The sequence below is a fragment of the Zootoca vivipara genome, chromosome 8 (assembly GCF_965207765.1).
Source record: "Zootoca vivipara chromosome 8, rZooViv2.hap1.1, whole genome shotgun sequence".
Taxonomy (NCBI): domain Eukaryota; kingdom Metazoa; phylum Chordata; class Lepidosauria; order Squamata; family Lacertidae; genus Zootoca; species Zootoca vivipara.
This window is the reverse complement of record NC_142591.1, coordinates 76,549,762-76,577,741: the sequence shown is the minus strand read 5'-3', so window position 1 is coordinate 76,577,741 and position 27,980 is coordinate 76,549,762. Positions and strand designations below refer to the sequence as shown.

General features: G+C 47.0%; 1 long non-coding RNA gene across 1 annotated transcript in view; it reads right to left on the bottom strand.

Moving 5' to 3' along the window:
* LOC118089976 (uncharacterized) overlaps positions 1 to 27,053 on the bottom strand; it is a 252,987-nt gene extending 225,934 nt beyond the window's left edge. Inside the window, exon 1 of the long non-coding RNA XR_015951693.1 lies at positions 26,681 to 27,053. This is a non-coding gene — a long non-coding RNA (uncharacterized LOC118089976). The remainder of the gene's footprint in view (positions 1 to 26,680) is intronic.
* Positions 27,054 to 27,980: the final 927 nt, after the last annotated feature.

The window sequence follows — 27,980 nt, the reverse complement described above, 5'->3', positions numbered from 1 at the left end:
GCCCCACACTGCCTCCCCACTCTACACCACTATAAATCCCCTCCTCTCTTTGCAACATCTCTCTGGAACCTTGTGCAAAACAGGTGCTTGGTGGCGCTGTGGGTTAAACCACTGAGCCTAGGGCTTGCTGATCAGAAGGTCGGCGGTTCGAATCCCCGCGATGGGGTGAGCTCCCGTTGCTCGGTCCCAGCTCCTGCCAACCTAGCAATTCGAAAGCATGTCAAAGTGCAAGTAGATAAATAGGTACCGCTCCGGCGGGAAGGTAAACGGCGTTTCCCTGTGCTGCTCTGGTTCGCCAGAAGCGGCTTTGTCATGCTGGCCACATGACCCGGAAGCTGTACGCCGGCTCCCTCGGCCAATAAAGCGACTGGACCTAATGGTCAGGGGTCCCTTTACCTTTACCAGTAAGCTGCAAGCACATCCTTAATCTGTGGGTGTGTTCCATGCAAGCCAAGAAGACGACCATGGTGAGAGCATCAACAGGGGATTGATTTGAAAGGAGGGATTTCCTCCATTGTTTTTCTAATTGGAGATGCCGGGAATCTCCTCTGAGCCTTCCTGAATGCAAAGCAAGTGATCTCCCACAGAGTTGCCATTCCTTCCCCTCAGGCAATTGAATCATTATCCAGTGTCTGATGGACGGGCAACAAAGAAAGGGCAATATCAGCTGCACTGCATCGCCTTGAACAAACCTCCCAGATGCAATCCCTCCCAGATGCAATCGGTACAACTGTTTGGGCCTAGGAACTTAGGAAGCTGCCTTCTACGGAGCCAAACCATTGATCTCCGTACTGTCAACTTTGACTGGCAGCAGCTCTCGCTAGCCTTTCAGGCAAAGGTACCTGGAGATGCCAAGATTGAACATGGAGCCTGCAGCCCTGCACTATGGCCCTTGCTCCAACTTAAAATTGTCAACTGAAGGCAACTTGCCTTGGGTTGCTAGGAAGCTGGATCATATGTCCAGGCATAGCTGCCAAGTCCGGATCGTAAAGATCCGGGATCGGCAGCGCGCGCATAACCGGAAGTTGCGTGACGCAACTTCCGGTGGCGCGTCGCCCTTCTATGGGCACCAGAAAATGGCGGCGCCAGCTCCGGAAGTCGCTTCCGCGCATGACCGGAAACACGTAAAAGCGACTTCCGACGCCGGCCCCGCCATTTTCTGATGCCCATAGAAGGGCAAACCGCAACCGGAAGTCGCGTCACGCAACTTCCGGTCATGCGCGGAAGCGACTTCCGATGCTGGCGCCGCCATTTTCTGGTGCCCATAGAAGGGCAAAGCGGCACCAGAAAAATGGCCGCCGGGAAGAAGCAAATTAAAGGGACAATGCCGGGATTTTCCGCCAAACGGGAGACCGCCGAAAACGGTAAGAAAAAAAGGGGTTTTCCCAGCGGATACGGGATACTTGGCAGCTATGTGTCCAGGATACCTCTAGAAATGGGAGTGGGGGTGGAACGGACATCCACTGCAGGGGTGCAAATGCTTGCATATCTAAAAGGTCGGGAGGCCATGGTGGATTTAAAAATCAATTATTTTTTAAAATAAAAAAATATATTTTTTATTTTAATCAGATTTTTAAAATAAAACGCTTTTGGGGGGATCTTGCTAAAGATAGTTTTCTTTTTAAGTTACATTATAAGATTGTTTTCTATTTAAGTAACTTTATAGTCAAAAGGCTATTCATTAGGAAATAAGGATTTGTTTTAAGTTTTTCACGTGTGCTAAAACTCAGTCTAAGTTTTTTTTTAAAAAAACACAACAACATTTAGCCACATCAGTAAACAAACGTGGATACATACGCTATAATGTTATTACTTCAGTTAAATAAATTGCTTAAATTGATATTAAAGAAATGATTCTTTTTCTCCACCCAATAAAGTACAGTACAGCAGAAAAGTTGTCCAAATATAAACAGTTTACTTATTAGCATCACAATAATTTCATAATTATCTGTCTATGTATTTCTAATAGTATAACCAATTGAGTAATTTCTGATACAACTGTAAAAACTACTCTGAAAATTTATTATTCCAAAAATGAAACCTTCATCTGGTTGTAAATATTAAGCTTACACCAGCAAGAATGAGTCTTTCTGTAAAAAAACATGATTTAAATCAAGTCTTACTGACTAGTGATTTAAATCAAGTCTTTACCGTAAATAAAATCCACTCTGCAGGAGGCCAAGACAAAGAGAAACATCTCAATAACCTAGAGACTCTATTAGCCAGGAGGAAAATTAAGGTTGATTGTTTTATTACCGTATATTTCTCTGCCACTTTACATTCAAATGAATCCCAAAGCAGCTTACAAACAATAATTAACAATAACATGACAGAACATAATAAAGGTAAAGGGACCCCTGACCATTAGGTCCAGTCGTGGCCAACTCTGGGGTTGCGGCGCTCATCTCGCGTTATTGGCCGAGGGAGCCGGCGTACAGCTTCCAGGTCATGTGGCCAGCATGACAAAGCTGCTTCTGGCGAACCAGAGCAGCGCACGGAAATGCCATTTACCTTCCCACCAGAGTGGTACCTATTTATCTACTTGCACTTTGATGTGCTTTTGAACTGCTAGGTTGGCAGGAGCTGGGACCCAGCAACCCGTTGCGGGGATTCGAACCGCCGACCTTCTGACCGGCAAGTCCTAGGCTCTGTGGTTCAGGCCACAGCGCGACCCGCGTCCCGACAGAACATAATGTAACATCACAAATGCAGCATTAGTCACACAGAAGTATTAACAATTCATCGGCGAAACAATCTATAAAGCACTGCTAGCAAGGCAGCAACTAAATTATAAGCTAAAAATCACCATTAAAGCAAATGTCATATTCTATGATTAACAGATCAATGCAACATTCATACTCTATAAAGCAATATTGACATCATTTAACAAAACACCAACCGAAAGATGAACTAAGCACTGTTGAGCTCATCTACACACTCTCTGCACCCCCATGCACCCCCATGACTCCTAATAATAAGCAAGCAAGCGGAGAATCAGGGCTGGGTTATATTGCAGAAGAGCAAAGAGGAGGAGGAGGGAACAGGAAAGCAAACAAGGCAGGATGTTGGAGATAAGGCAGGCTTCACAGCTGCAGATGCCCCAGTCATCAAACCATCAGACTGCTTTGCCTCTGCTTTCTCAGGACAATGTAAGATTCAGGGATGGTTCAGGTGTCAACATCAAGCCCTGCCCGTTACCCCGCGAAGTAATTTCCTACCTACCTCTCCCAGGTGGAGGCAAACCATAATTTAACATTTCATCTATGCACAAGGCTGTACACTTGCCCTCCAAATCGGTATGATTGGGGGGCGGGAGAACCCCCACACACAGCAAATTATGCTTTCCTTTTAAAAAAAGAAAGAAAGAGAGAGAGAGAGATCTTCCGCCTTGAAAACCTGGGTCCTTGTCACCCACGACAAGGCATGAGCAAGGCCACCCATACTCTGTGCCAGAGAGAACTCGCCTCCTCAGCCAAGGAAAACTCAGCCCTGCGCTCAGAGCGTTCCTTTTAAACAAGATTAGATCCCCTAAGGTAGCAAGGAGAAAGAACAGGCTGCCTTGTTCCGATCTGCCTTCGTTCCAAAATCCCCCGGCTCTTCCTGCAGAGACGCTTTCTGTCTCCCATGCATTTTGATGTTTCTTGCTGCGTCAAAAGCTTTCTCCAGAACACTTGCATCGGGGCTGTCCAAACTTAAGGAGAGGCCATTCCCACCCCCACCCCCACCCCCATAAAAATGTTGTTCTTAGAGATATCGCCTGTTGAACATCTACCCACACAGAAAGCTTGCTAGGGAGGAGGTGAAAACTCCACAAAGCAGGGTCCATTCCATCAGTGGCATTTGGCTATGTGCCTATACAGAGCCTCAACTGATGCAGAAGCAGGGAAGGGGGTGTCAACAGTGAACAAGACCAGCGGCAAAAATGAGCAGAGCAGCAAATCTAATTGTGACCTTCAGGCAACAGGCTGCTTCCTACACATTGTGGCTGTTGGCTTCCATCTGCCTCGAGAGACAATGGAGTGCGCCTCCGGGGGTGAAGTCAAACCACTGGAGAATCGCAGCGCCTGCTGTGGCTACAGAGACCGGTAACTCATAACTCCTGTGTACCAGGTTATTTTTGCTGCGTTAACAGCAATGAAGTGACATCTCTGGGGAGCAAGCCTGGGCAGTGTGCATGGAGGTCCTGGGCTGCCCAGACGACAAGACACCCCTCTCGGCCTTGTTGATGTGGTCCAAAGGAAAGCAGAGCAAGACGTTTGGGACCAGCTGGGCTGGAGGAGTTGCAGGAAGGTGACGTACGAAGCGCCATCCAACCGTCTCAGGAACTCCACCCCAGATTTTTGTAGGGTTTCCTCCTTAGCCTTTTCTTCTCCCGAAGATGTCCTGCAAGGCAGCGAGTATGAATTTTTCCTCAGGGTTTACGCCCAAAGCCTTTCTCACAAATAAGTTTAGCCGCAAAGCAACAGAGGTTTAGGATCAGTTTTCCTTCTCCTACTTCTACAGGTAAGGTAAAGGGACCCCCTGACCATTAGGTCCAGTCACGAATGACTCTGGGGTTGCGGCGTTCATCTCACTTTACTGGCCGAGGGAGCCGGCGTACAGCTTCCAGGTCATGTGGCCAGCATGACTAAGTCGCTTCTGGCGAACCAGAGCAGCGCACGGAAACACTGTTTACCTTCCCACTGGAGCAGTACCTATTTATCTACTTGCACTTTGAAGTGCTTTCGAACTGCTAGGTTGGCAGGAGCAGGGACCAAGCAACGGGAGCTCACCCCTTCTCAGGGATTCAAACCACCGACCTTCTGATCGGCAAGCCCTAGGCTCAGTGGTTTAACCCACAGCACCACCTGCATCCCTACTTTTACAGGTAAAGGTAAAGGGACCCCCTGACCATTAGGTCCAGTCGTGACCGATTCTGAGGTTGCGGTGCTCATCTCGCTCTATAGGCCGAGGGAGCCGGCGTACAGCTTCCAGGTCATGTGGCCAGCATGACAAAGCTGCTTCTGGCGAACCAGAGCAGCACATGGAAACGCTGTTTACCTTCCTGCTGAAGCGGTACCTATTTATCTATTTGCACTTTGACGTGCTTTCAAACTGCTAGGTTGGCAGGAGCTGGGACCGAGCAACGGGAGCTCACTCCGTCGCGGGGATTCGAACCACTGACCTTCTGATCGGCAAGCCCTAGGCTCAGTGGTTTAACCCACAGCGCCACCCGGTACCCACTCCCTATTCAGACACTGCTTGGTATACAGTCATACCTCAGAAGTCGAATGCATTGTGAGTCAAACATTTTGGCTCCCGAACGCCGCAAAACCCAGAAGTGAGTGTTCCAGTTTGCAAACCGTTTTTGGAACCCAAACATCCGACTTAGGTTATGCGGGTTCCGGGAAGCTCCTGCAGCTAATCGCAATCCGCACCTTGGTTTCCGAGCGTTCTGGAAGTCGAACGGACTTCCGGGACAGATTCCATTCGACTTCCGAGATACGACTATATATATAGTCAGAGTTAATAAAATTACCGCAGCTAAGCAAAAACACCGGGGGTGTAGAGGGGGGCCAGTGCAGGGTGTGGCCTGCAGAGAGTTCAGAGGGCCACATAGAAAGGCTTGGAGGGCCACCTTTGTGCCCAAGTCTGAGCTTCCCCACATCCAGGGTTCAAAATTAGCAGGGTGCCATGGGCATTTCGCACCTAAAGATTATCCATTTGCAAGCACTTCAAAAGTCTGGGTGCCATTATTTGCACCTGGCTGACACTCAAGGATTACCCCAATGTACGTGCTTTGAAGCCTCCAAATATATGCTAAGGACAGACAATATGTTAAGGGGTTTAACAATAAAGAGTAGAGTGTTTTGAAAACTGTAGTACCGATATTTTTATTGTAAACACTGAATTTTATTATTATTTTTTATTAACAATTTCTGCTAAAAATGTGATATTAACAATGTGTCACGTTAATTGCGTATTAGCTCATGCTTATCAGAATAAGAAATAAAAAGTGTTGCTGCCCCCCCCAAAAAAAATGGCGACTAGACATTCTGTTTTGGCACCCACAACCCAGGTCCCAGAAGCCATTTGGCTCCTAGCTTTTCTATCCCAGTTTCTAACACTGCCCACATCCACCATAAGAAAACCCAACAGCAAAAAGTTTGTGCTCCAAGACATGCATTTAAAAAGGCTCAATCCCCCCTTGTCCCCAAACCACCAGTTAGCACAGCACCCCAAGTTATATTTTATTAGATTTTCAAAAGTTCAACATACGCACTCCAATACGAATTTTTTTTTCTTTCTGCAGACTTCCCACCCTGTTTTCCGTGGTGTTTTTATTTCTCCCCCTTTGCTGCACCTTATCTTCTCTCTCTAATGCCCTAACAACAATGCAACCGTCTCTCATTCCTTTTGCTGCTCAGAGTTCGAATCCTGCTCGCTAGTTCATCGCAGCACACCGATCAACCCTCTACCCCCATGCCTCCAAATTTCTCTGAGCTCCTTGAGAATAAAGATTAAAAATGTGGGTCAGTGGGGAAAGATGGCAAAATACAAATACAGTCAGTTGCTGGTGAGGGGGGGGAAAGCAAAATCAAGAGTGGGAGGGAAGGTAAGAAAGTCACATTTTTTCAGGCAAGGAAAGTGCATGGTGCTCTCATCTTGCATGAGTAAGCAGGGAACAGAGAGTGCAAAGAACAACTGTGCATTTCAGGATTATGACTCAGAGATTTCTCTTCTATACACAAAGCACGCCTTTCCCTCGCTGTGATTCACTTTTGAGAATTGGATTAGGGCTCCTCTCCGCCCCAGCAGTCATGCCCGGATCCATCAGGATGCAGCCTGTATAATCTTTTCAAGTTTTCTCCAGAAACGGAAGGCCGGCTTTGCCCTTTTCACAGAGTCGCCCTCCAATGAAGACTCAAGCCTGCCAGGAATTAACTTATACAAACACAGCCTTTTCATTCCCTCTCTCTCTCTCTCTCTCTCTCTCTCTCTCTCTCTCTCTCTCTCCCCCCCAGCCCCTCTGGTCAGCCATCCACAAACAAATTGGTCATGAGGCTGCCTATCCTCGGTCCACAAAAATAGTAGGAAAACCCCGTGGGATCCATGTGACTGACCTTTCGGGGGCGGCAGCAAAAAAGGCAAAGACATGCTCCCCCCCTTCCCCCCCTCTCCCCACCCCACTCTTTTAAAAAAAGAAAAGGCAGAAACGCCAACGTCTCCAGTGAGTGAGATCATGCTCACAGGAATAGAAGACTATTAATAGCGTAGGGGAGGCCAGCAATTATTTCATGCAAAATCAGGTGCTGAGACAAAGCGATTGCAAGCCAGGCATGGGTGCCGATTTATCGGAATTGCTACAAATGCTTCCTGGTCAAGCTGAATGGGGTATTCCCCCCCCCCCCCAGCAGCAGGGAATAGCAGAGGATGACAGGCAAGCTGGCTGTCTTCATCATTTTGCAATGTCCACTGTACCTGCAATCACCTGCTCCATACACAGGCTGGGAAGCAGGTACCTGCCTAGTCGCCTGCAGGGGAGCAAAAATCGCCTCCAGGAGACCAGGGACACACCTGGGCCAAGAGCTCTCTCTGTGCCAGAGAGGTCCAGCGCCGAGGGCCTTCTGGCAGTTCCCTCACTGGGAGAAGTGAGGTTGCAGGGAACAAGGCAGAGGGCCTTCTTGGTGGTGGCGCCCGCCCTGTGGAACGCCCTCCCATCAGATGTCAAGGAAATAAACAACTATCTGACTTTTAGAAGGCATCTGAAGGCAGCCCTGTTTAGGGAAGTTTTTAATGTTTGAAGTTTTATTCTGTTTATTATTATTATTGTTATTATTATTATTCTATTGGGAGCTGCCCAGAGTGGCTGGGGAAACCCAGCCGGATGGGTGGGGTATAAATAGTAAATTTATATTATAATTAGAACTCCAGCTCCTATCATCTCTGATCACCAGCTCTGCTTGCTGGGGCTAATGGGAGATGCATTTCAGCAACATGAGGACCAAGCAGGTTCCACGCAGAAGACAGAATTGGGGTTCAAGATGGCCTTAACAGATTGGAGACCTGGGCCCCAAACTAACAGAATGAACTTCAATAGGGACAAATGTCAGGTTCGCACTCAGGCAGGAAGAACCAGCTGCACAAAGACCGGGGGGGGGGGGGTGGACCTGGATTGCCAGAATCTCACCACGGTCCTCCTTACTCTTCTTCAAACAGCAGTTTTGAGATATTTTGAGATTTTGTCTTTGAAATATAAAGCGGTACAGAAATGAATCGAATAATTATTATTATAAATTTCATAAGAATTATTATTATTATGAATTTCACTGGAAGAAAAATGCCGCCTAGAGATCCCATTGTGGCAACCGTAACATAGGTTTATGGTGTCATTTAGACATTAGCTTATATATCTGAGTTTCTGAGGATGTTGATGCTTGTCTGCTGCAAGTTACACGGACCAAGCATACACTCGGGAGACCAGCATGCAAAAATCACAATAAAATTTTAGGTTTTTAGGTGCCAGAGGACCTGCGTTTTTATTGGTTTTCACCACTGAAGTTTAAAACCTTGCCACAAAATGGAATACTGGTAAGTAATAATGAAAACTCTGGAACTCGCTGCCTCAGGAGGCAACAACGGCCACCAACTTTGGTGGCTTTAAAAGAGGATTGCGATGACCACACTCTGCTCCCACAGTTAGGAGGAAGAAATGATTCCCCAGACCAATTGCTGGAAAGCACAGGAAGAGTGTTGCCGTTTCATGTTCTCCTCCCTGGTTTCTCACGCCCACCTGGTCTGCCAATGGGAGAATAGGACGCTGGCCTAGATGGGGCCCTGGCCTGATCCTGCAAGCACTTCTTATGTTCCCAATATTACTCAGAATAGCAAACTCACAGCATGCGGCAAAGCATTGTCAGGATCTGGAGAGGGCCTGGACAAAAGCTTTGCGCCACTGAGATCTTCGGCATCACGGTGCTATTTTAAGCTGCGCCGCCTAATTCATTTATTTCTTAAGAGACAAGGCAGGAATGCACGCCGGTTTACTGGAAACTCCCCTGCCATGGAAGACTTCTCTATGTGAGCAAAGATTAAAAACAAAGCACACAAAACTGCTTTTACAAGGGGAGGAGGGTTCATTATCAGGAGGACCAGAAACATCCTCCCCAAAGGGACACGGTTGTGCTTTGTTTTCCGGCTCTATAGGAAAGACAGCACAAGATTTCCAGTTCAATAAGCTGCATGAGAGCAGGCTTAGCCTCCCAGGTCCGGCAAGGCGGCTGTTTACTGTAAAAATAATGAACTGGCAGCCAAGGCAATCCGCCTGCTGATAGTAATTGGGGGTTGGTGCATTTGGAAATGCATTCACACAGTTTTCCCGCAGCTCCAAGGAACATGCAATATAAGAATTCGGCTATGATCAGAACTACAGAATAGCAAAAAATAAAAATAAAATAAATCAGCGAAGCTGGACCAAGGCAGCAGGAGCCAAATTCTAGGCAAATCACCAAGAGCCTAACTGCCAAGAAAAGAAAAGAAAAAGTTGAGATTCCTGCATTTCAGGGGGTTGGCCTAGATGACCCCTTAGGAACCCTTCCCAACTACACAATTTTGTGATTCTAGGATCTGAGGCCTGTACGGGGGGGGGGGGGAGCAGAAGCTTCACAGCCTAATCTTAAAGACATTGTCAGAGGCTCCAGAGATTCGCGTAAAGGAAGAACAAAATAGCTACTGTGGGCACATCTGCAAACCACCCATTTAAAAGCACTTTAAACGGACACGCCTTCCCCCACTGTAATTCCCAGAGTGGTTTAACGATCAATCCCTCTTCCCGGGGAACTCTAGGAATTGTATATCTGCAAAGGGAATTGGGCATAGCTGCCAAGTCTCCCATTTCCCCTGGGAAACCCCCGTTTTTAAAGCCGTTTCCCACTGTCATCCCGAATGGCGAAATATCCCGTATTTCCCCCTGATTTCTTCTGGTGCCGCTCTGCCCATGTCTGGGCACCGGAAATCAGGCAGCACCAGCACCGGAAGTTGCTTCTACGCATAGCTGGGGGAACCTGGCCAGATGGGCGGCGTATAAGTAATAAATTATTATTATTATTATTATTATTATTATTATTATTATTATTATTATTACTATTATTATATTCAGGATGAGAACAGAAATCGTGCTCCAGCGGCGCGGCGGCGGCAGGAGGCCTCATTAGCTAAAGGGGTGCTTCAGGTTAAGAACAGTTTCAGGTTAAGAACGGACCTCCGGAACGAATTAAGTTCTTAACCCGAGGTCCCACTGTACTGGTTGGTGCTTTGAGTCGCTGCTTAGCATCTCATTGGCTGCCGTGCAGAGACTACTGCAAAACTCAAGAGAAACCTTGGAGCCGCTCTTCCAAAACCAGAGCCGCTCTTCCAAAACCAGAGCCAAATATAGATATTCGTGTTTTTCCTCCCCCCCCCCCCGGGAGGGAGGCGGGCAGCGGAAAGGGGCGCGTGATAAAACCTGCCAACTTCTGGCCCTGGAATTGAGCGCTTCTTGTCGCTAGGCCAAAGGGGACGGCGCGGCAACCCAAACTAACCGCAGCTGGAGCTGCACACTCTGCAATAATTATTTAGCTCAATCACAAGGCCCTCTTCTGTGCTTCGCAACCCTACATTTGGCTGCCTCATCCTTTCCACACATGGGCTGCCAGGCAAGAGAGATGCAAGACAAGGCCCCCCACCCCCCTCTGCCAGCCCAGCAAGGGGGTGGGGGGGAGCTGCAGCAGAAGCCAGAGAATGGCAGCCTAGCATGTAATTACTTTGAACAGGAAAAATAACCTCCTCTCAGTAGGCTTTCCAGTTCAAGAACAAAATCACCACGAAAGGGGGGGGGGAGGGCGGAGAGATGGGAAGGAACCACAAAATTCCCTGGGTCCTCTTTTTACTTCGGTAGTCTTATGTTTAAAAGTAGCAGAGGGCTTTGAAAAAAATCAAATGAACACTGCTAACAGCGTTCGTTTTGTCCTGACGTTTTTTGCAGAAAATAGCAGCCCTCAGCCCCTGTCACAATACAAGCCCAGGGAGCTGCAAGTTACCTGTTTGAATTATTGATCCATCTAGCTTAGTACTGATTGGCAGCAGAGCTCCAAGCAGAGGTCTCTCCCCCTGCAACCTAGGCATGACGGAGGATTGAGCCCAGGGGTTTCTGCATTCAAAACAAGACATAATAATAATAGTAATAGTAATAATAATAATAATAATAATAATAATAGTAATAGTAATTTATTATTTATACCCTGCCCATCTGGCTGGGTTTGCCCAGCCACTCTGGGCGGCATCCAACGGAATATTAAAATACAATAATCTATTAAACATTAAAAGCTTCCCTAAACAGGGCTGCCTTCAGATGTCTTCTAAGAGTCTGGTGGTTGGTTTTCTCCTTGACATCTAGTGGGAGGGCGTTCCACAGGGCAGGTGCCACCACCGAGAAGGCCCTCTGCCTGGTTCCCTGTAACTTGGCTTCTCGCGGCAAGGGAACCCCCAGAAGGCCCTAGGAGCTGGACCTCAGTGTCTTCCTCAAACGCTCAAGGACGAAGCGCAACCCCTGGATTCCTGGAAGACAGACCCAGAAAGCTCTCTTGGATTCCTGCTGCGTAAAAAACAGACTCTGTCCACATCCGCAACAAACAGTTGAAAGGCTACTGACTTACTTTACAGCACTACTGGGAGGAGCATTAAGCCATGCCAGATCTGTTATGGCAAACTCTTCCAACTGGTAGAGCATGAGAATAATAAAATACCAGGATCATGGGTTCGAGTCCTACCCTGGGCAAAATATTCCTGCATTGCAAGGGGGTTGGACTAGATGACCCCTGGGGTCCCATCCAACTCTATGATTCCAAGCATGTTTAAAAACATAAGAAGTTGCTTTATGCCCAGTCAGACCACTGGTCCATCTAGCAGGATAATGTTGACACCGACCAGCAACAGCTGGCCAGCTTTTCAAGCAGGGGACATTCCCAGCCCTACCTGGGATGCTGGGGGTTAAACCTAGGAATTATCAAATTTTAGAGCCGGAAGGTACCCCGAGGGACATCTAGTCCAACCCCCTGCAATGCAGGAATCTCAGCAAAAGCATCCATGACAGATGGCCATCCAAGCTCTGCTTTAAAACCTCCAAAGGAGGAGAGTCCACCACTTCCCAAGAGAGTTTCTTTATTTCAATTCAGTTTATTTCAAACATTTCTCTTTTGCCTCTCAATCACAAGGTTGTCTGAGCTGGCTGATGATGATAATGACGATGATGATATTTTGCCAACTCTCTAGCTTTTCAGGTTTCAGCATTTATTGCTCCCATGCTCTCAAGCGTAGAGTCACAACCGTATTGTCCAGAACAGGCATAGGCAAACTCGGCCCTCCAGATGTTTTGGGACTACAACTCCCATAATCCCTAGCTAACAGACCAGCAGACAGGGATGATGGGAGTTGTAGTCCCAAAACATCTGGAGGGCCGAGTTTGCTTATGCCTGGTCTAGAAACCTGAAAGGAAGGCGAGGCACTAATAATAATAATAATAATAATAATAATAATAATAATTTATTATTTATACCCCGCCCAACTGGCGGAGTCTCCCCAGCCACTCTGGGCGGCTCCCAATTGAATATTAAAACAATACAGCATTAAATATTAAAAGACATATTCAGATGTCTTTTAAAATTAGGATAACTGCTTATTTCCCATGCTTATTTCCTTGACATCTGATGGAAGGGCGTTCCACAGGGCAGGTGCTGCTACCGAGAAGGCCCTCTGTCTGGTTCCCTGTAACCTCACTTCTCGCAGTGAGGGAACCGCCAGAAGGCCCTCAGAACTGGACCTCAGAGTCCAGGCAGAATGATGAGGGTGGAGACGCTTTAAAGGTCAGCACCGTTTAGGGCTTTAAAGGTCAGCACCAACACTTTGAATTGTGCTCGGAAATGTACTGGGAGCCAATGTAGATCTTTCAAGACCGGCGTTATGTGGTCCCGGCGGCCGCTCCCAGTCACCAGTCTAGCTGCCGCATTCTGGATTAATTGCAGTTTCCGGGTCACCTTCAAAGGTAGCCCCACGTAGAGCGCATTGCAGTAGCCCAAGCGAGAGATAACTAGAGCATGCACCACTCTGGCGAGACAGTCCGCGGGCAGGTAGGGTCTCAGCCTGCGTACCAGATGGAGCTGATAAACAGCTGCCCTGGATACAGAATTAACCTGCGCCTCCATGGACAGCTGTGAGTCCAAAATGACTCCCAGGCTATGCACCTGGTCCTTCAGGGGCACAGTTACCCCATTCAGGACCAGGGAGTCCTCCACACCTGCCCGCCCCAAAACAGTACTTCTGTCTTGTCAGGATCCATTAGCCACCATCCATCCTCCAACTGCCTCCAGGCACGCACACAGGACTTATAAATAAAAAGTGACTTCCGAATGCTGCGTCCCCGAACTGCAGCCCTTCCTTTTAGCACCTGAGCTAAGAATTCAGCCTAACGCATTTGGACACTGCCCCCGAGAAGTACTAGCAGCAGCAGGAATTGAAAAAGCAATTCAAGCAATCGGCAAGCAAATGCAGGACGGGCTTATGCACAGCCTAAAGTTGCCAGATAACCCTTAATTTTAAGGTGACACCTCCATTATTCACTTGGGCGACAGCAGCCCCACAAAACAGAACAGACCTTTCGTTTCAGAACATCCCAGCCCCGTAACAATCAAGGGAACAGGCATCAGCAATGCCAATGTGTCCCTTCTCCTGGAACCACTGGCTCCGAAATCCCATTTACTGGCATTTAAACATGGCAATAAAAGGTATTGGCACCTGAAATGCCAGGTGCGGAGAAGACACCCAGCCGATCGTTTTAAGAACAGAGGCTTCCGAGCAATTGTGAGAGAAACGGTTCTATTTGCACTTAACAGAAGCAGGGGAGAGAATAGTTTCCCTTTTCTCTTTAGGAAGAAGATCTGAGTGGTTGTTGTTTTCTCACGCCCATCACCCTTTAAACAGCGGAGAAGCAAAACCTTCGGAGGGGCCAAAGCCATTTTTTTAATTAAAAAAAAGCGCGAAGTATGCAATTTATTCTGTGTTCAACTTAGATGACCTGGAAGATTCATGGTCTCAGGCAGGCAGGAGGAGAGCTCATTTCGCGCCAAACATCAGTGGACGCAGCTGCCAGCACCGTGAAGTTGGAATAAGCACTCCTTCCCGACATGGAAATAGCCTCAGTGGGCACCAGTTTCCTGGAAAAATGCTGTTTGGCTGAAGCGAGCCAAGAGTTTAGCTTGCTCTGTCTCTCTCTCTCTCCATCCTGCAAAGCTCGCAGAGAAAGCCGGTGCCTGCTACATAACAAACGTTGGAGAATCCATCTTCAGGTTTGCACCCTAAAATGCCTCCTACGATCCTTCAGTGCCATAAGGAAGCAGCCACATTTGTGCAAAACGAATAAGCTCCGTCGCCTGCAGATCCCCTCTGCATCCGCAGAATCTAGCAGGCCTTCTATGAGGTCTATATAAAGGGCCCGACCCAAGGTGACTTCAGAGAACCGCCTCAAATTTCAAGCAGGGAGCCAAGACATAGGAAAGCATTTGGACCATCGTCCCATCACTAAGATCCTCCACCTTCTTCAAAGATGCACCAAGGCCGCTATTAAATACACTTGCAAGGTGCCCCTTGACAGCAGCAGCATGGCTGAAAATGTGGTGCTTTGCCCCAATTTCCTTGAACTCACTGGCACCTCAAATGAGGACCCCTCCATCGATAGCTCAGGCAGCAGAGAATGATATTCCTGATCTCCGTATCATGGGTTCGAGCCCCACTTTGGGTGAAAGATGGCCTCTTGGTCCCTTCCAACTCGACAAGTCTGATTCTGATATTGCATTGTTTCCCAGCTGTAACCCCATCCCTGTGGCCACCATTATGACAACAAGGAGATACTCAAGGTCACTGTAGTATCACCAGCTTTCATTGTATTCAACCCCTGCCTTTATACCATTATGAAACTCAAATTGGTCTACAGAAGGGTCTCGGGCAATCATGAATGGATGGACCATTATTCATCCGTAGGAGAGTAAACTCCCTGCTACTTTTCTTAGGTCTGAGGTGAGGGTGGGTATCTGCAACACCCAGCCAGCCACAGAAACCACAGTGCAGTGTCTACACAGAAGAGACATGGGGGTCTCTCCAACAGGCAAGAATGTGGGGCTCATTTAGGCACAGCTGTTAGGTGGTAGCTCTTCCAGAAACGTCAGCAAAGCAATTTGAGATGGGTTGGTAGTGAGGCTCACAAGGAGGGCTATGGAACTGATTATTTAAAAGCCAGGGTCGCTGCATTGAAAATAGTTGAATCCACCCTTCGGGCCAAATTCAAAGTGCTCCCTTTCTGAAGCAATTCCATTGGCACCCGTCCATCTCGAGAGACAATGGAGTGCGCCTCCGGGGGTGAAGTCAAAGCAGTACCAAAGTGACCTCCTTGGGGCACAAGCCTGGGCAATGCATAGGAAGGTCCTGGCCTGCCCAGATGACAAGACTCACTGATGTGGTCCAAAGGAAAGCAGAGCGATCCGTTTGGCACCAGCTCGGCTGCAGGATTTGCAGGAAGGAGGCGTACAAGGCTCCATCCAACTGTCATAGAATCAGAGAATAGAATCAGCGAATCATAAAGTTGGAAGAGACCACAAGGGCCATCCAGTCCAACCCCCTGCCAAGCAGGAAACACCATCAAAGCATTCCTGATTTATGCCTGTCAAACCTCCGCATAAAGACCTCCAAAGGAGGAGCCTCCACCACACTCCTTGGCAGCAAATTCCACTGCCGAACAGCTCTTACTGTCAGGAAGTTCTTCCTAATGTTTAGGTGGAATCTTCTTTCTTATAGTTTGAATCCATTGCTCCGCGTCCGCTTCTCTGGAGCAGCAGAAAACAACCTTTCATCCTCTATGACATCCTTTTATATAATTGAACATGGCTATCATATCACCCCTTAACCTTCTCTTCCCCAGGCTAAACGTACCCAGCTCACTAAGCCGTTCCTCATAAGGCATTGTTTCCAGGCCTTGGACCATTTTGGTTGCCCTCCTCTGGACACGTTCCAGCTTGTCAGTATCCTTGAACTGTGGTGCCCAGAACTGGACACAGTACTCCAGGTGAGGTCTGACCAGAGCAGAATACAGTGGTACTATTACTTCCCTTGATCTAGATGCTATACTCCTATTGATGCAGCCCAGAATTGCATTGGCTTTTTAGCTGCTGCATCACACTGTTGACTCCTGTCAAGTTTGTGGTCTACCAAGACTCCTAGATCCTTTTCACATGTACTGCTCTCAGGCCAGGTGTCACCCATCCTGTATTTGTGCCTTTCATTTTTTTGCCCAAGTGTAGTACTTTACATTTCGCCTTGTTAAAATTCATCTTGTTTGCTTTATTTGTCTTAGGGACTCCACTCTGGATTTGTGTAGGGTTTACTCCTGAGCCTTTTCTTCCCCCAAAGTTGTCCCTCAAGGCAGCAGAGGTTTAAGATAGCCCACATATTACTGTTCTCTCACACCGCTTGCACAGTACCCTCCAATGTTGTTAGGTTTCAGCTTAATTCTGAACCAGCTTGGGTCCACTTTACAGGAAGGCGAGACAAAAATATACCACAAAGGAAACCAACAAGCAGGAAAACAAACAAATATGCGTGGCATTGAGAGGTAAAGAGATTGAAATCCCTCCCTGCCCAGAGTGAGAGAATTGAGGGGCGTAACTCTGGTGCATGTCAACGACCTTTTCCTCCCCACCCTCAGTGGCCTGAAGCAGAGTGTTCTTCAAGCCCCGGGAAAAAGTTATGGCCTGCAATTACATTAATTACAAAATTACTTACAATTACACACCACAAAGAACACACTAATTATCTATATCGCCTTCGTGGCTCGTGCTGTACTTCCAACTCTTGCTCTCTGCAAAGAACAAGAGGTTCACACCTCCCAAAAAGAGAATGGTCTCATTAGAGACCCAAAGCACTCCTCTTCGCTCGAGTGCTCATTTCTTTAACATTGGAAATGTTGATCTGGCTCTGCTCTTAAGCTAGCAGTAGCAGGCGGTAGGCAGGGGAGGCGGATATCTCTGGCTTCTCTTTGTCCAAGGACCTAAGAGACATGGATACGGCTTTAAAGTCCTATACAGCCTGGGACCCTCGTACCTACGGGACCACCTCTCCTGCTATGCCCCATGGAGGACCTTAGGTCTGCCAAATATAAATATATAAAAGGATGTCATATAGAGGAGGGTGAAAGGTTGTTTTCTGCTGCTCCAGAGAAGCGGACACAGAGCAATGGATTCAAACTACAAGAAGGAAGATTCCACCTAAACATTAGGAAGAACTTCCTGACAGTAAGAGCTGTTCGGCAGTGGAATTTGCTACCAAGGAGTGTGGTGGAGTCTCCTTCTTTGGAGGTCTTTAAGCAGAGGCTTGACAGGCATCTGTCAGGAATGCTTTGATGGTGTTTCCTGCTTGGCAGGGGGTTGGACTGGATGGCCCTTGTGGTCTCTTCCTACTCTATGATTCTATGAAATAACAACATCCTAAAGATTCCGGGCCCCAGAGAGATCAGACTGGCCTTAACCAGAGCCAGGGACTTTTCGGCCATGGCCCCAGCCTGGTGGAACACTCTCTCACAAGAGACTAGGACCCTGCGGGATTTGACATCTTTCTGCAGGGCCTGCAAGATGGAGCTGTTCTGCCAGTTCTTCGGTCAGCGTTCAGTCTGACTCATATTCTCCTTGTATAAGAACAAGCACGAAGGAGGTTCCTAGCCCGCTCACAAGTGCTTATAATATCAGTGGAAACAGCGGGTAACTGCCTTCAATTTTAACCTGAAGATTGCTACTTGTCCAGTTTAATTTTAATTTGTTTGAATTAATATGGGACATATCTTAATTTATTGATCGCTTGTTTTTATGCATTGTCTTACCTGTATGATGTTAGCTGCTTTGGCCAGGGAGGGTGGGATATAAATAAAATTATTATGATTACTATTACTATCATTATTATTATACACCAGAGGCAAAGCGCGTGGAGCAACGAAAATAGATTTCTTTACCTCTGTACAGCATGCTAGTTTCTGCACAGACTTATGCAACCCTCTCCATGCCCCATTCAGAGAAGTGTTCAGAATTTGTCGAGCGCATTTTGCACCTGGCTATCAGCCACTTGCGACCAAGTGAAGATGCCCAGGCGTTGGATGGTGCCTGACGTCACCACCGTCTGGAGGCGCATGCCTGGGGAATCATGGGATAGTTTTCACACACTAAGAACACATCCCATAGAAATCCATCTGGGAAATTTTATCTGCACAATCAGAATGAACTGGGCTGTTCCTGGATCAAGTGACATTTCTTCTTTCAGTTGTCAATGTTCTTAACTCTAGCTCAGGGTTGTCATCTCAACGAGCCAGATGTTTAACTGAGAATCAATCACAGTTTGCCCATCATTTGAAAAATAAGACTTTTTGAGCTGCCTGGGCCCCCAAATGGCGACTAGTAGGCATTCTGTTTTGGCAACTGTTACCCCCTGGTTTAAGGAGCCATTTGGGCACCTAGCTTTATACAGTCGTACCTTAGATCCCGAACGATTGTTCCAGTTTGTGAACGTTCTTTTGGAACCTGAACATCCGACAGGGCTTCTGCAGCTTCTGATTGGCTGCAGGAGCTTCCCACAGCCAATCAGAAGCCACAATTTGGTTTTTGAACATTTTAGAAGTCGAACGGACTTCCAGAATGGACATACCTGCCAGGTTCCTGCCTGAAAAATAAGGGATTGGACCGGAAGCAGCAGACCGGAAGTAGCGCTGCCATTTTGGAACTGGGCGGAGCATGCTCAGAAGTGACTTTTGATGCTGCTCTGCCCAGTTCCAAAATGGTCGCCGCACCAGAAGTTGCGCTGCAGCCAGCCATTTTGGAACTGGGCAGAGCAACATCAAAAGCCACTTCTGAGCATGCTCCGCCCAGTTCCATAATGGTTGCCGCGCCAGAATAAACCGGGGGGGGGGGGGACAAAAAAATCAGTTTTTTCAGCTGGGAACATCTGGGAAAACGGGGGTTTCCCGAGGAATACGGGAGACTTGGCAGCTATGGGAATGGATTCTGTTCTACTTCCAAGGTACGACTGTATATCTGAGTTTCCAACGCTAAGCAAGAGGCATCTTGTTAATTGTTTCCCTCAGTTTCTAATAATAAAAAGAACAGGTCTGCAATCACCGTGGCAGATTTCTTGGGGGCTGGGTCCTTATTTAATCTTCCAGTAGAGAGAGATTGAGAGAGAGTTGTGTTTAAAAGAGACACAGCTCTAAGCAAAGGTGAGGGAGGCTCCGAGACTGAGGTCCTGCTATGACTCCTCAGCAGCATGTTACACAAACATCTCCCCTCTCCTTGCCAAGCCAGATTTCAACACAAGTCAGAGCTTCACATGCTTCTTTCCATCAGGGGAATGGGCCAGCACAGCCTTGGCTGCCGTCCTCTGCGTCCTCATTCACCTTCCTCACGCTGCCCTGGCGGGGAGAAGAAGGAGGGAATTCTGCACAGAAAAATGGGGGGGGGGAAATAAAATAAAAAATAAAATAAATCCCTTTAATATCCAACCATCTACCCTTGTGGTCCGTTCCATCAAACAGCTGGGCGTTTGTGAGTCTTCTGTGGATGCATTTCGACAAGCCACTATTCTGGATCTGAAACTGATGGCTCTTCCACAAGCCAGCCCTGTGTTGCCGCTGTAAATAAAGCACAGCATGGAACAGAGCGACGCAGCAGGACAAGTGGGCGAGGCAAAAGAGAGGAGAGCTGGCCTGCCAACCTGTGGGCACATTTACAAAGAAGACCAGTGTTAGAAATTCCCCAGGCGCATTTTGTGACTGACGCAAGTCCAACTGCAACCACATGGAGATCTCTGGAATGCCAGGTTGGCGACTGACATCTCCATCTGCCTGGCCCCTCCAGCTTTCTTAAGCAGGTAAACAGATGGGCCTATTTACTGCATTCATATCCACCTTTTCCTGCAAGGAGTACTGTACATGGTTCACCCCTCTCCTCAGTTAATCCCCACAACGACCCTGTGAGGTAGGTTAAGAAACTTGTGATTGACTCCAAAGTCACCCACTGAGCTTCAGGACTGAATGGGGATTTGAACCCTGATCTCACAGGTCCTAGTCCGACACTCTAAGCCAGGCATCCCCAAACTGCGGCCCTCCAACTCCCATGATCCCTAGCTAACAGGACCAGTGGTCAGGGAAGATGGGAATTGTAGTCCAAAACATCTGGAGGGCCGAAGTTTGGGGATGCCTGCTCTAACCCCTACACCAGGAGTCAGCAAACTTTTCCAGCAGGGGGCCGGTCCACTATCCCTCAGACGTTGGGGGGGCGACCTATGTTTTTTATGGGGGGTGTGTGTGAAATGAACAAATTCCTATGTCCCACAAATAACCCAGAGATGCATTTTAAATAAAAGGGCACATTCTACTCATGTAAAAACATGCTGATTCCCGGACCATCCGCGGGCCGGATTTAGAAGGCGATTGGGCCAGATCTGGCCCCCGGGCCTTAGTTTGCCTACCCATGCCCTACACCACCCTCGCTTCTTTGAGTACTTCTGCTATGGGGCAGCTCTATAAATCAAGTAACTGAACAAATATGGGGGAAAAGCAAAATTCCACTTAGAGAAGGAGCTGAAATATTTTCCTGAAAGTTTGAATTTGCTTTATTCGGGATTGTTTGATTTGATTTTTTTAGCGTGTTCTAAACGGCATTGAGATGTTTTCTTTAAAGTATAAAGCGGTACAGAAGTGATATGGAAAAAATAATAACAATAATAAATCTCGGGGGGGGGGGATGACGCCTAGACATTCTGTTGTGGTGCCATTTGGCGATTTGTTTATTTGCCTGAGTTTCTAACACTGGACGCATTTCAAAATCAAAACAGTGCCAGAGTGACTTCAGCATAACATCCTAAAACCACAACAACACAATAGCAAACTGCAAAAGGCAACATTTCATCTCTATAAATGTAACATGATTACATCATACCCCCTGGCAAAAGGAAAAATAACAAGGCGGGCTAATCGTTGCAGCTTTAACACCTCTCCCAAGCTACTTTTTTCAAAGAGGGCCAAATCTGATGAAGTGAACATGCATGAAGGCTGACCAAAGTTGTTGATTTCTTTTTTAGCGTTGAAGTTTACCCAAAAGATGTTGAGCTTTTTTTTTAGCATTTAACCCCAGGGTTGTTGAAGTCGCTGAGCTTTTTTTTAGGATTTTCGCCCAGGATATATATACTGCCATGGGGACTGGATTGAATCGACCAGTGCGCCGGATTAGGCCCCCGAAACGGACTTTGGACATGCCAGGTCTGACACATCTAAAGCCCCATTCTCACGCCTGCAACCCCAATGCATGGAGAGCGTGGGCAGAATCCCACTTGCCGTGCATGCATTCATAGAATCATAGAGCTAGAAGGGACCCAAGGGTCATCCAGCCCAACCCCCTGCAATGCAGCCATCTCAGCTAAACAACACTCACAACGTGACAGGCTGTATGTAACTATATAAATTCTTTTATTAAATTATGTTTTAATTATTATTTAAATGAAATATTAAAATATGTGGTTCTGTAGACCGACTTATCTAAGCTAAAGCATCCATGACAGATGGCCATCTTGCCATAGGATCGCCACCATAGGCATAACAAGCATTTGGAAAAACTCAACAGAATGGCTTCAGAAAGCGAACAGTTTGGATCTGGGCTGAAGGATAGATGCAACCATTTTTAATGCAGCGACTCTGGCCCTTTATATAAAGTTGGTGGTTTGAGCCCACCCAGAGATGAGTGTGGGCAGGATTCCTACATTGCCGGGGGTTGGACTAGATGACCCTTGGGTCCCCTTCCAACTCTACAATTCTATGGTTCTACTGTATTGTTCTGCTAGGTTTGCAAAGTCTACCTTTTGCCTAATCCAAACAAATTATTAACAGAGGCTGTGGCTAGATTTCTCTTTCTGGCTGCAAAACTACACAAGGAAATATCCCCAAGTTAAACTTATCCTGTCTGGCTGCCGTTCTCATACATCACAATTTTAATCTGTTTATGTCATTTATGTTTTTCAACTCACTCTTCACAGCCACATTTTAAGGTTTCATGTTGTACACCTTATTTCAGATGCCCCTGGTAATTTTGTATCGTTTATGTATTACAACCGAATTTAATGTATCTTTCATGTTGTGATTTTTACTTATACAGTTTCAATTTGTCTATGACTACATAGCAAACCACCTGTAAATGGTACTAGGTTTGTAAATAACTACTCACACAGGAAGAGCAGGGATGGAGTTTAAACTGGGTCAAAGTGGGTCATTGCTTTTATTTCATTTCATTGCTGCGACTTCTCCGGAAGGCTGATAAATCTACCGAGTGTCATCAACATTTGACCGTTATGTAGTCAGAGACAGGGCCTTCTCAGTGATGGCACCTGGACTCTGGAATTCTCCCAGCTAGGAAGTGAACCACTTCTGGAGAGTGAAAACTGCCTTGTTTTTTCTGTTAGCCTTTCAACACTGAATTATATTATTTCCTTTCATCTATCCTTTCTTTTAAAAAAGAAGCTGGCTGTCTTACATTTTCCTTGTAAGGAAAAAAAAGGAGGGGCTGTTCGTATTTGCCCTGCAAACTGCTCTGGTGGAGTTTTTAACCAAAACTCACTACATACAATATTAAGAAATGAAGCAAAATAAAAATAAAAATGCAATCCATTAATCAGCAGAGATCACCAAATCCTGGCTGGCCTCAGTACACAGCCCAAACTAGTTCTCACTATGACCCTAGATTCAATGCTGAATCTAGGTGTGGTCTGCATGGGGGGTTTTTTTGGGGGGGAAGGGAAGAGGGGTGCAAGCAAAGGCCCCTCTTCCATCTCTCCAAAGCCCTGATGTCCACTTGCTTGCCTTCTCCCCTTGTGCTCAAACTGGCAGTGAGGTGTAGTGGTTAAAGGTGCCAGTCTAGTTCCTGCGACTCGAGACACCGGGGTTCAAATCCTCACTCAGTCAAAATGCTCACTGGAGCCACTCACTGTCTCTTAGCCTGCCTCACGGGGTTGTTGTGAGGAGAAAATGGAGAGGCTGAGAAGCAGGCCTCCTTGGGAGAAAAGATGGAATATAAATGTAATAATTAACAGCAAAAAATGCCCAGAGGGAGATGCAAGGCAGGTGGGGGGGGGCGCAGCAGCCTCCATGGGAAACAACACCAAGAAGAAGGACCAGGATGAGTGTGGCAGTGGGCTCCCTTGCAGAGGTGTGGGCCTCAGCAATTGCCCAAATATTCCTGCCCCCCCTTATTGAACTCTCCATCCCTAAAATAAGCCGGACGGCCTGGTCTGCTTTTGCTCCAAGCCATCCTGCAGGATTCACAGAACAGGCATCTTATGGTTGCTAGGAAACCAGAGGATGCAATTTGCAACCACCTTTAGACTGTGCTCTATTCCCCAGGATGGTCAACATTGCATAGCCAGGCCTGGAGCTGCCAGGTAAGAGAATGGACAGGGCAGGAGGGGCTGCTAAAAGATACATTTGCATCACAACCCTGCAAAATCCTTACAGCAGAAGGAAATTAAGGGGAAGAACGGGCTGAAGACGAGGAAACAAACATGAATTTGGCATTTTGATTCACTGAGACGCACCTTTGCAGGAGGACATCAAATCACAGTTCCGTATCACAACCAGGAAGAGAAACCAACACAATTTGGAAATTAAAATTGCCAGTCAGAATGGGCAAGGAAGGAGACGCTTGATTAAGCTGGCCTTGTTTACGCACTCAATTTATATCAGGCCAGAAAAAGCGTTTTTGACACAAACGAGGTAAGGGTTTTTTTGCATGAGAGACAGCCACTTCAATAGGGTTAAATGACAGCTAGTGGCACAGCCCGGCACTCAGGTCCACACACACTCAAGACCTAGGTTTTACTGGTGGAAACTGAACATGAGAAAGACCAAGATTCAAATCCCTGCTAAATTATGAAGCTCCATGGGATGCAAATCACGATTCGACCTTACAAGGCTGCAAAATACATGTGTACAAGCATCCTGGACTTTCAGGGGGGAAAGGTGGGAACATGCCACTGCTACCGTACACAAGAGAAGATGAGAGCAAGAAGGAAAACAAATCGGAAAAGAAAGCTTTGCATGAGACCGGAGGGAAATACTCAGGACGTCTGTTGCCATTTTGGTCACAGAGCACAGTTTGGTGTGAGGAGGAGGAGGGGGCAAATCTTCCATTTTGTATTCTGACAATCAGAGAACATAATTAACAAAACCACAAGACTTTGACATCCGATTTCAGAGAGATGTAGGAATTCAAAATGGGCTTATTTTAAAAGATTGCCCCCCCACTCCTCAAAGCGTCACAGAGCACTAGAACTACTTTGAAATCCTCCCCTCCAAATATAGAGACAACTTCTACGGAAATATGGCAAACTTTAAAAAAGGCAGATCCTACACTTTTACGAGCTCTCTGCAGAATGCAACCACATATATATATATATATATATATATATATATATATATAATATACACGTGCATGACCGATTTAATGTATATTTTTATGCAAAAAGATTTGCTGCTTCCTTCCAATTCACGCCTGTTGCGGTTAAAAGATTAAAGCAGAGATTTCACGTAAAAGACGCAAATTTTTACAGCGCTGAATTCCCTAACTTCAAAGGGGGCTTACTCCCAAGTAAAGTAATATTTGCAGTAAATAAAATTAGTGCTTAAAAATAAGTGCATACAGGATGACAGCCATAAAATGGTTACATACCCCCCCAAAAAAGGAAATGCTTCTGTCACAGGAGTTGCTGAATGACTAAATCTGTGGCTAAGCATAAACATGTTCAAACTTGTCAATTGAAGTCATTTTCAATATCAATCCTTTTCCTACCTTATTATCAAGGGTTTCCCTCCAATGCCGTTTTGAGTTTGAACTTCAACTATGCTTTTGTCTTTTAATGTTTGGTTAAAAAATAATACAACACAGAAATGTCAAAATAAAAATTGAAAATGTGACCTATTATTTGCATGGGCAAGGTTTTCCTTATTTATTTTTATTTTTATTTTTACTTCTGGTTTTTAAGGATGGAAGACTCCCCAGGGTTCAATCTTATACATGCCTACCAATGTCTGTCTAACCAGATTGAACCCAGAAGTCATTGATTTTAACAGGAATGGAGTTAGCCGCGACTAATTTATTGGATTGCTTTCAACGGGACCTGATGTGTAGCAAACTTAGCCTGGATCCAGACCATAGCGTTCAATGGAGTTTGGTCAGAGGAAATCAGGCATAGGATTGCAGCCTAAAGAAAACAAAAATAAATAAATAAAGTGTTTGCTTTATTCTCGAGCGATTTCTGGTCATTTAAAAAATGGTTATTTATGGTCTCTTGAAGTCTGCCTGATATAGCTGCTGCATTATTTGGTATGGTCATGTGTAATTTTTAATATATATTTATATACAGTAAGACTCTTCCTGGAAAGTGTACAGACGAAGGGGGTTTGCAGATATTTTGATTAAATAATAATGAATGAATACGCAAATGTCCTTGCAGTAAAGATGCAGTTCATTGGACGAGGAGGGGGGTGAGCTAGAGATGACTTTAAGGCCTATGTCAGAATGAGAAAATCCTAGTATTGTGTCTTTGGGGTTCTATTTTTTTGGGGGGGGTTCTCGATTCAAGGTGGGGAGGGGGAGAGAGAAGAGGAGGGAAACGTGGCTGCACCATCGAAGCCCTAGAAACATCTCCAAGATTGCATCCGAAACTGTACTTTGGACCAAGGCAGAAGAAGCGTTTGTCCCTATGGACGTACGTGCGTGCGTGCACATCGAAAAAAGATGACGGCCCCGATCCTGCTGGAAGCAAAAACCCTCCCGAGTTTCCCCTGCGGTGAAGGGTGTGGGCTACAGACAGAGGGAGAAAGAGACGGGATATAGAGGAGGCCATCATCCAAGCGCACGATAAAGTTGCCCGATTCCAAAAGAAAAACAGAACAAAACAAAAAAAACGAGTTTTCTGGGCATCTCGCTAGCGCATAAGGGGGAGAATAGGAATAAAGTGCACAAGGCCAGGCGCCGGAGATCTATATGGGGGGGGGGAGGAAATGGAGGGGGGATGGGCAAAGAAAGCAAGACGTGCCATTTCCCCATCCCTCCTCGAGGGTCCCCGGTTTATTTATTTATTTCGCCAGCACGGCTCTTTTCTTTGCGCGCTTCCAGCCATCGTGGCTGCGGGTCTCTCTCTCTCTGCATCCCTGCCCCTTTCTTCTAAACGTGCCATTTAAAACACATACATACATACATACACATACATACAGCTAAAGAGCTTTGAAGAGAAGGGGGCGGTTGGGAGGGGGGGCAAATACGAGAGAGAGGGGAGAGAGATATAAATATAGCACTGAAGAAGCCCTCTCCCCCCTCCCTTCTTGCACGCACAAAAAAAGCACGCGGTGCGATTCCCAGACGCGGCCACCTGCAAACTTCTCGCCCCGCTCGGGTTTGTTTAGATAGCAAGGAAGCCCCATTAAATGACAAGGAAAGAACACGGGGGAGGGGAGCCTTTCACTCTCTCTTTCTCCCACCCACCCACCCCCCGCATGCATCTTCAGCACCCTCCCCTCCCCCACCGCAGCTTGACTTACCACGCATCTTTTCCCCGCAGGCCACGCAAGTCTCCTTTCCCCCAACAACAAATCCCGAAACGTTTTGCAAAGTTGCTGGCCGTTTCCGGCCGCGGATGATGCCCCTTTCCTTAGATGTGCATGTGTGTGGTTCAAAAATAAAATAAAAAAATATAATATAAATCCGATGCACATATAAAATGCAAAATCAAGAGCCGAGTTGGGGGGGGGGGAGAGCAGCGCAGGCCGCCGCTGCCGCTCCGAGCTCGGCGGCTTGTTGCCCATGTGCTCGACGGAGCACGCGCTCTCAATGGAACGTTGTGCTGGCAGGAGGACCTGTGACGTCACGGCCCCCAGCAGCTGATCCAGCCCCGTTGGCTGCTCTGCTGCTGGTGGTGGTGCCGCTGCTGCTGCTGCTGCGCTTCGGCAGACGCTTTGCTAGATCTTGGGTTGCTTTTAGCGCTAGCAGAGCTTTGCATTCGCCTATATGCGTTGCGTAATGGAAATGGAGGGGGGAGAGAGACGAGCACGCGCGCAAAGGTCTGCAGTTGCTTACTTTTATTTATTTATTTGTTGACTGGCTGACTTCTTTTCCGTTACCTAACCAGGGCCCGATTTAGGTTTGATGAGGCCCTAAGCTACTGAGCTCAACATCAAAAAACCCAAGATCATGGCCACTGGTCCCATCACCTCCTGGCAAATAGAAGGGGAAGAAATGGAGGCAGTGAGAGATTTTACTTTCTTGGGCTCCTTGATCACTGCAGATGGTGACAGCAGTCACGAAATTAAAAGACGCCTGCTTCTTGGGAGAAAAGCAATGACAAACTTAGGCAGCATCTTAAAAAGCAGAGACATCACCTTGCCTACAAAGGTCCGTATAGTTAAAGCTATGGTTTTCCCAGTAGTGATGTATGGAAGTGAGAGCTGGACCATAAAGAAGGCTGATCGCTGAAGAATTGATGCTTTTGAATTATGGTGCTGGAGGAGACTCTTGAGAGTCCCATGGACTGCAAGAAGATCAAACCTATCCATTCTGAAGGAAATCAGCCCTGAGTGCTCACTGGAAGGACAGATCCTGAAGCTGAGGCTCCAAGACTTTGGTCACCTCATGAGAAGAGAAGACTCCATGGAAAAGACCCTGATGTTGGGAAAGATTGAGGGCACTAGGAGAAGGGGACGACAGAGGATGAGATGGTTGGACAGTGATCTCGAAGCTACCAACATGAGTTTGACCAAACTGCGGGAGGCAGTGCAAGACAGGAGTGCCTGGTGTGCTCTGGTCCATGGGGTCACGAAGAGTCGGAAACGACTAAACAAGCTA